This window comes from Elephantulus edwardii, unplaced genomic scaffold, assembly GCF_000299155.1.
Source record: "Elephantulus edwardii isolate Elephantulus edwardi_28Jun2011 unplaced genomic scaffold, EleEdw1.0 scaffold00212, whole genome shotgun sequence".
NCBI classification, from domain to species: domain Eukaryota; kingdom Metazoa; phylum Chordata; class Mammalia; order Macroscelidea; family Macroscelididae; genus Elephantulus; species Elephantulus edwardii.
In genome coordinates, this window is record NW_006399962.1 from 2,224,601 (window position 1) to 2,231,140 (window position 6,540).

The window sequence follows — 6,540 nt, forward strand, 5'->3', positions numbered from 1 at the left end:
TCTGGTGGATTCGAACCGTGTTCCTCTGGGATTGCAGTGCAGCTTCTTGCCACTAGGCCACCAGAGCTCCCCAAGTCTGTAGGGATTTTGCTGCTAATCCAAAGCACTGCATATCTTCAGTGGTTCAAATCTACCAATTGCCTCAAGGGGGAAAGTTAGGGAATTTCCTGCAGTTCAGCTTTAAACCCTGAGGAGGCTAACTCTATGGAACTTAACTATGAGTCAGAATGGATTAAAAGGTAGTGAGTGAGTGAGTTTGAAACAGTTATGGATTTTAAATGTAAAATGTAAAAATTTGAGATTGAAGTTAGATTTAGTAGTCTTAGTCTCACTTCAACATTTTATTCCATCATACTTAGTAAAAGATACAGAAAAAGGAAACATAGACTATTCCATGGACTGCCTATAAGATTTGGAGAAGAGTATGAGTCGAGAGTCAGACAAGGAGTATTCAAATCAACTATACAAGGCTTACATGTGAAGCAATAAGCCAGTTTAATTTCACCTGGGTGCAAGCATGCAGAGTTTTCAAACTGGAAGTCAGCAACTCTTACTGTTAGTTTGGAGTTTACATGCAGAGATTTTTGGTAGGATTAGCATATTACATGAAGTCTTGGTTGGGCAGTATTTTGTTGGTGCCTCTTTTATATCTTGCAGGTATAGTCTTAGGTCATCTCATTTTCTCCGGTATTCCTGGAACATTCTATTTTTTGCCAGTTCAGCTTTCCACTTGTAGTGGAACAGACTAGAACTAGGGGGTGGGCTTTATCAGAGAGGTAGAAATTCTAGTGATAATGAGGCCGTTTTATTTTATGTAGTACTGCCAAAAGAACAAACAAGTATGTCTTGGAGAAAGTGCAGCCGAGGTGCTCCTTAGAGGCAAAGATGATGATACTTTGTCTCACATCTTTTGGGCATGCCTCCAAGGAGTAGCTTGCTTTCAGTCCAGGACAGACCTGTTAGTTTTCTTGGCAGTCCATAGTGTGTTCGGTACTCTTCTCCAGCACAACTCAAAGGCATCAGATCTTCTGTCATCCTTGATCATTGTCCAGCTTTCTGCTGCATAGCAGTAATTGTGAAGACTATGGCCTGGATCAGGCCAACTTTAGTCTGTAGACTGACAGCCTTGCCCTTCAGCACTCTGGAGAGGACCCTGAGAGCAGATTTCCCTAATGCAATTTGTCTTTTGATTTCCTGACTGCTGGTGCCAAGAGTGTTGATTGTGGAACTAGCAAGCTGAAATTGTTAACAATCTCAATCTTTTCTCCATCTATCATGATGCTGTCAGTTGAACCAGAGGTGAGAATCTTTTTCTTCTTGATGTTGAACTTTAATCCATATTGCAAACTACAGTCCTTGACCCTCTGCAGCAAATACTTCAGGCCTTCCTCAGTTTCAGCAAGAAAGATTGTGTCTTCTGTATAATGCAGGTTGTTGATGAGTCTTCCTCCAATTCTGATATCACATTCCTTCTCATAAAGTCCACCCTCTTGAGTGATCTGTTCTGCATACAGGTTGAAAAGGTATGGAGACAGGAAACATTCCTAATGCAGTCCTTTTCTGATTTTGAACCAGGCAGTGTTTCTTTGCTCTGTTCTGATGAATGTCTCCTAGTCCAAGTATAGGTTTTGCATGAGCAAAGTCAAGGATTACCTGATTCTCATTCTTCTCAAGGATGTTTTATTGTTACGTGCCGTCGAGTCGCTTGCGACTCATAGCGACCGTATGTACAACAGCCCTAAACTCTGCTCTGTCCTGTGCCAGTCGCACTGCCTCTGACAGACCCATCCCGATTTCCCCAGTCACTGAATCAATTCACCTCACAGAGGGCCTTTCCTTCCTGTGCTGTCCCTCCACGCTCCCAAGCCTGATGTCCCTCTCCAAGGACCTGTCCCTCCTTACAACATGTCCAAAGTATGTCAGACGAAGCCTCAGAATCCTTGCCTCCAAGGAGCAGCCCGGTTTAACCCTCTTCAGGAAGAACCTGTTTGTTTTCTTAGCAGACCATGGTACACTCAATACTCTTCTCCAGCACCACAGCTCAAAGGCATCAATTCTCCTTCTATCCTCCCTAGTCATTGTCCAACTCTCTGATGCGTAACAAGTGATTGCAAAGACCATGGCCTGTATCAGATGCACCTTAGTCTCCAGAGAGACACCATTGCTCTTCAGTGCTTTGGAGAGGTCCCTAACAGCAGACTTTCCCACTGCAATACATCTTTTAACTTCCTGGCTTCTGTTGCCAAGAGTGTTGACCGTGGAGCCAAGCAAACTAAAGCTGTGAACAATCTCAGTCTCTTCACCACCCATCCTGATGCTGCCAATTGGTCCAGTGGTGAGAATCTTTGTCTTCTTGACATTGAACCTCAATCCGTATTGAAGGCTGCAGTCCTTGACCCTCTGCAGCAATCGCTTCAGGTCCTCCTCAGTTTTAGCAAGCAGGGTTGTGTCATCTGCATAACGCAGATTGTTGTTAGATCTTCCACCAATCCTGACACCATACTTCTCCTCATAGAGCCCAGCCTCCTGAATAATCTGTTCTTTATACAGGTTGAAAAGATTTGGAGACAGGACACATCCCTGACTCTTTAAGAATACTTGTATCTTAGAGAGAGAGTGGTGATAAGAATATGATTTTAATAGTATAATTTATTTCTTTTGATAGTTTCTTATAGTTTATTCATTAGTAAAATGGTCATTTATCCACGTAGGCAAAAAATATTGAGTATATACTCCCGTTTTGGAACCAAAGTTAATATGCTGAGTGAAAGGCTATTTCAAAAGTGCTTTATAAATTAAAATTAGTTATCATTATTAGTGTTAAAATTGAAGGTGAACATATCTGACAGTCTTGATAGTTTTAGGTGGAGTGATGAGTCCAGAAAGCAGGTCTGCAGTGTCAACTCAAAAGGCAGTGGTTCAAGTTCCCCAGCTTCTCTGCAGTAGAAAGACAGGCAATCTCTTCCTGTGCATTTGCAACCTCTGCAAATCTACTGGAGGGCCAGCTATGAATCAGTTCCAACTGACTCTTAGGTATTAGAGGTGACATTTTCCCATCCTTGCCTTTAAGGAACACTCTGGCTGCAGTTGCTTCATGACAGAGATATCGGTGTTTGGCTTTTTTTTTTTGTGAAACTTTGTGTCACTTACTTTGCTGGGAAAGGTATAGCATCAGTGAAAGAGAAGAAGATCTTTAATGAGGTAGATTGACATGGTTACTACTACAGTGGGCTTGAGCATGACAGAGACCCTGAGGATGGTGGATAGGGCAAGGTTTAGATCTGTTGCTCATAGGGTCACTATGAGTCTTAGTCAACTTGATGGCACCTAACAACAACAAAGATATTAATGAGCACACTTTCTGTGTAGCTGGGATGTATTTATACTTCTTATGTGGCCACAGTTGGCAAGAAGCCTATTTCACAGAAGGATAGTCTATATTAAACATGATCAAATTACTAGTCTCTAAGTAATGTTCTCTAGTGCTATTAAATAGCTGGAAACAGCTATGAAGTTAATGTTGGCAGAGAGGAGTTGGTATTTTTATATCCCTGTGCTCTGTGTTTCTTTTTTTTTCTCCTTTGAAATGAACATTGTTTTGATAACAATTTTTTTGTGCATTAGTTTCCCATAGATGGGAAATTGCAGTTGTTTTCAGTTTAATGAGTGGCTAGAGCTGCAATGTTTTGGGCACTGAGAGTGTTTTCTTTTTCTGTTTTATCTTTTATTATTTATATGTTGCTCATTACCCATAGTAGGGAACACATTCAGTTTAACGCATGTACATGTAGACTACCATGTCAGGTTCCCTGCAAAGGGTATACGTTTTAGGTTAAGAATTGTAGGAATTAGCTTACCATTGTTTTACTTTACCAACCCAGTTTCCCCACTCCCCTCATTTAACATATGTGAAATGCTTTTTCTAAACTTCTTTGGAGTACTGTGAACCCATTGTATAGTAATAACTATATCTTAGACTTGAGTATGTAAGTTTGGCAGTAAGCATGAGAATTCACATTATTAGTCTGTTAGAGTAAATAGTGCCAGTTTATTCCTTGGACAGTTCTTTCTTAGAAGATTCTCTCAGTTTCTAGTCCTTCTGTATTTTTATAATATGAGAGGGATCTCCTAGTCAAGTTTGCATAATTACTTCCAAACCAAAACCTAGCATCAAGAAAAATTCTTGAGAGAAGAACAGACTTAGTTACTCAGACATATAATAGATATCTACTGTTTGTTAGTAATGTATTTTATGTTAAGAATGCCAAGATATAGTAAATAATTGTTTCTGTTGTCAAGGATTGTATTATCAGTTGTTGTTACTGTGTACCATCAAGTTGAAACCGACCCATAGATGACCCTCTGTCAGGTTTTCCGAAGCAGTTACTTGCATGGGAGGAGATCGCCCATCCTTATCCCTCAGAGCAATGGGTATATTCAAACTGTGTGCCTTTGGGATTGCAGCATAGCTTCTTGCCACTAGGCCACCAGAACTCCCTATTATCAGTTCAAAAAAGAAAATAAGCTACAAGGTAATATTACTAGGAGGTGATAAGAAAGTAATATTGTAATTGTTGTGTACCTTTGAGTTGGAATCTACCCATAGCTGGCCCTCCAGTGGGTTTTCAGAGGCCATTAATCACATGGGAAGAGATTACCTATCCTTCTCCCATGAAGCAGCTGGTGGCCTTGAACCACATACCTTAGGGAATGCATTGCAGCATCTTGCCACTGGCCACCAAACTCCCAAGAAGGTAATAAGGGAGCAAAAAAGAAATAACTTTAAATGGCAGGATCAGATTCAACTTTTCAGAAGAGGTTAAGTTTGCATTGAGTTACAGTGGATTTGTTAATTTAATCAGCACTGTCAAAGAATTCACGTGGTCTGTCAGAGCTGAGTTAGGTGAATGCACAGGTGCAGGTAAAATATTAGCCAAGTAGGAAAATATGAGGAAGAAAGTTTTCTGGAGAAACTGCGTTTGTACAAGGTGGAGATGTAGAGCAGAGCAGAAAATTGACTGTGAGGAATTGGTTGTGGCTACATAAGATATTTTTGTGGGTTAGTAACGTTTTGACTCTCAACTCAATGCCATTGAGTTGGCACTGATTCCTACCTGACCCTCTAGTGGGTTTCTGAGATGGTAGGTTGCACTGGCGGAGATTGCCCATCTTTCTCCAAGGCGTTAGTGCATTCACACTGCCAGAGAGACATAGTCTGTGAGTTAGCAGCACAAGACCCTATAAGACTATGCCACTAGAGCTCCCCTCAGAAAGTTTAGAGAGGTAACCTAATCTTGAAAGCCTTATTTGAAATTTTGAAGTTTTGTCTTAAACTATGAAAGATCTTTAAGAATTTACTTTTTAGAAAGATTATTTGTAGCAGTTTGAGGATTGCATTGCAAATAGATTAGAATCAAGGAATGTAGTATAGGGCATTAACAAAATCCAAATAAGAAATAATGAAGATCTTAGATAACCATGCAGTGCACAGGAACATATGGATTCCAGAGAGAGTTAGAAGGTGGAATATCTTAGACTTGGGTATGTAATTGTGGTGATAAGCATGAATGATGAATAGTGTTTTCTGGGTCCATTTATATAAGGTAAATGTAGTCGACATCACTAAGTTATATATGTAGAAACTGTTGAATTGATGTATGTCTTGCTGTATATGTTTTCAACAGCAACAACAAAATAGGTAAAATTGTAAGAAAAATTAAAAAAAAATTAAAAAATTTCCAGCTTTGGAAACTTAATGGGACAGTTCTTCTTTGTCCTGTGAGTTGAAATTACCTGGAAAACAGTTTATGTGGGTGTTTTTTTAAATACGACAGCCTTTAAAAAATATTTTTGGCCTTTGCCTACTGTGATTTTAATGAAAGTTTACAGAAAGGTTGAGTTTTCATCCATTGTTGCACATTTTCCTTCCTTCCTCTCCATTTCCCTTCCACCAGTCCACTTTGCAATGCACCTCTTGTTCCAGATTGTTGTCATACATATACTGCCTGATCATATGTTCCTTTTAGTCAATTCTTTCCCTAATCTGTTTCAATGCAGTGTTTGTTATTTATCCATTCTTTTCCTTTTCTTCCCTCGACCTCCCATGTCGCTTTATTTTATAGCAGTGATCTTATATAGTATTTGTCCTTTTCTTCCAGACTCACCCATGTTGTATAATGTTTTGTGAGTGCATTGTTTTTCCAGTGCTATGTAATATTCCATTGTGTAAATGTACCATAGCTTCTCTGTTCATTTGTTTGTTGATGTACACTTGGGTTGCTTCTGTCTTTTTGCTATTGTGAATAGTGCAGCAGTAAGCATGAGTGTCTATACATTTATTTGAGTTGTGACTCTGATTTCTATTGGTTAATATTCTCAGTAGTGGAATTGCTGGGTCAAATGGTATTTTTCTTTCCAACTTTTTAAGAAAGTACCAAACTGTCTGCTATAGTAGTTGTACCATTATTTTACAATTAGCAAGAGCCTATGGTGTTGAAGGAAGAAGTTTAAGCTGCTTTGAAGGAAATAGCAAAAAATAAG